General features: G+C 31.2%; 1 non-coding gene and 1 pseudogene across 1 annotated transcript in view; both read right to left on the reverse strand.

The window, feature by feature from the left end:
* Positions 1–1,738: 1,738 nt before the first annotated feature.
* On the reverse strand, positions 1,739–1,916 carry LOC117577211 (5.8S ribosomal RNA; annotated as a pseudogene).
* Positions 1,917–2,486: 570 nt separating this feature from the next.
* The window catches only part of LOC117577113 (small subunit ribosomal RNA), a 1,998-nt gene continuing 1,984 nt past the window's right edge, over positions 2,487–2,500 (reverse strand). The window contains exon 1 of the ribosomal RNA XR_004573027.1: positions 2,487–2,500. This exon is cut by the window's right edge and continues 1,984 nt beyond it. This is a non-coding gene — a ribosomal RNA (small subunit ribosomal RNA).

Consider the following 2,500-nt stretch of genomic DNA (forward strand, 5'->3'; position numbering starts at 1 on the left):
GTAACATTACGTTTTGGTCATCACCACAGCTCCAGTCTCTTACCAAATGGGCCCACTGGGCACCATTATATCATAACCTTAAAACTTCATATCAAGAAAGTAAGAATATACTTACCCATTTTAAGTTTGAGAAATAAGGTTAAAATCGTTTCGGACCTAGGCCTCTAAATCATTCGCTTTACCAGATAAGATTTATTTTATACAACAGTTAAATGCACCAGCTATCCTGAGGGAAACTTCGGAAGGAACCAGCTACTAGATGGTTCGATTGGTCTTTCGCCCCTATACTCAATTCTGACAATCGATTTGCACGTCAGAACTGTTTCGGTCTTCCATCAGGGTTTACCCTGACTTCAACCTGATCAAGTATAGTTCACCATCTTTCGGGTCACAGCATATATGCTCAAGGTACGTTCCAGTTAGAGGCATAAATAATATAAATATTATTTATACATAACTATATAGAACGCCCCGGGATTGCGTTAATCAACTATAAATAGTTAAAAAACTAATCCCAATAATAGTCAAGTTAATTACGCTATTAGGTTTATATCCCAATAACTTGCACATATGTTAGACTCCTTGCGTCCGTGTTTCAAGACGGGTCCGAAGGTTATCCTGAATCTTTCGCATTGTTAATCATACAAGTGCTTATAATAAACATAAAAATCAATGATAATCATGCCATTATATATAATCCGAAAAAATTAACGCACTGTACTCATATAATCTATCAGCACTTTATCAAATTTTTTGAAATTTATTTTATGTTAAAATGCAAGCACTCTAATTTAAATAAACTCTTATCAAAATTGTTTATAAATTCCATACATGCTAATAGATTACCAATGTCCTTATATGGAAAAAATGCACACTATCGTTATAAATGATTAAATATTACAATTCTAATGATGAATTTTCCATAACGGATTTCAGTTCATCGGCTTAACCTCTAAGCAGTTTCACGTACTATTTAACTCTCTATTCAGAGTTCTTTTCAACTTTCCCTCACGGTTACTGTTTACTATCGTCTCATGGTTATATTTAGTTTTAGATGGAGTTTACCACCCCCACTTAGTGCTGCACTATCAAGCAACACGACTCTTTGAAACATCATCTAATAAATCATAACGTTATACGGCCTGGCAACCCTCTATGGGTAAATGGCCTCATTTAAGAAGACTTAAATCGTTAATTTCTCATACTAGGGAATATTGACGTTCCATACACTGCATCTCACATTTGCCATATAGACAAAGTGACTTAGTGCTGAACTGATTTCTTTTTCGCTCGCCGCTACTAAGAAAATCCTTGTTAGTTTCCTTTTCCTCCCCTAATTAATATGCTTAAATTCAGGGGGTAGTCCCATATGATTGAGGTTGTTTAATTACACTTATAGACAATTCTCTGCTATTTTGAAAATATACTATTTTTTTTCTTGAAGGTCCATAATATTCACAAAATTATTCTTTATACCATATTCGTTAATAAGAGGCAATTCTAGTTTATAAAATAATATATTTTATGCTAGACATTCCTCAATATTATTTGAAATGAATAAAAGAACATATAATTCTTCAAATTTCTCATGCAACAGAGTTTTAGTATTTTCATTTATTAATTCATATTATGAATATCTTAAGCGAGAACTTTTTAGATTCACACTTATATTATCCAATAATATACAATGTGCTTAAAATTCCGAAAAATTTTAAACAACTTATTTAGCATAGTCTTACAACCCTCAACCATATGTAGTCCAAGCAGCACTAAAAAATTAATTAAAGTACATAACAGCATGGACTGCGATATGCGTTCAAAATGTCGATGTTCATGTGTCCTGCAGTTCACACGATGACGCACAGTTTGCTGCGTTCTCATCGACCCATGAGCCGAGTGATCCACCGCTTAGAGTGATACAATTTTTTTTTTATTTCATTACGTCAAGAATATTTTTATTGAAAGAAATTAAAAATACACCATTTTACTGGCATATATCAATTCCTTCAATAAAATTTTTTTTTATACCTAAATAAATGTTGCGAAATGTCTTAGTTTTACATAATCGATAATAATAAGATATATGACAAGTATATTTTAGCTAAATTTATTTATTTATGATCAACATATGTAAAGCGTTAACCTGCAAACAGGTACAACATTGTTTTTCTTTAGGTGTTGCGAACCAATGTATGCGCACTGGAATATGCACAATACATTTTGCAACGCATGTATATTATGGTACATATACACGCAGTTTTTTATTTTATCCAAAACACATAAAACACTCTTAATACAGTATATAATAATAATAATACATGACAAACGGTTTTTAGCTAATTTAAATTATTATATGTTGCATAATTGTATCTCATATGATTGAATAAAATATTTATATTTATTAGTTACATAATTTATTAAATATTGCAATTCCCTAAAAGAGAAAAACAAATTTAATTTATTAACGGTTAGATGCATTAAAACAATAATGATCCTTCCG

This window comes from Drosophila albomicans, unplaced genomic scaffold, assembly GCF_009650485.2.
Source record: "Drosophila albomicans strain 15112-1751.03 unplaced genomic scaffold, ASM965048v2 utg000034l_pilon, whole genome shotgun sequence".
Lineage (NCBI taxonomy): Eukaryota > Metazoa > Arthropoda > Insecta > Diptera > Drosophilidae > Drosophila > Drosophila albomicans.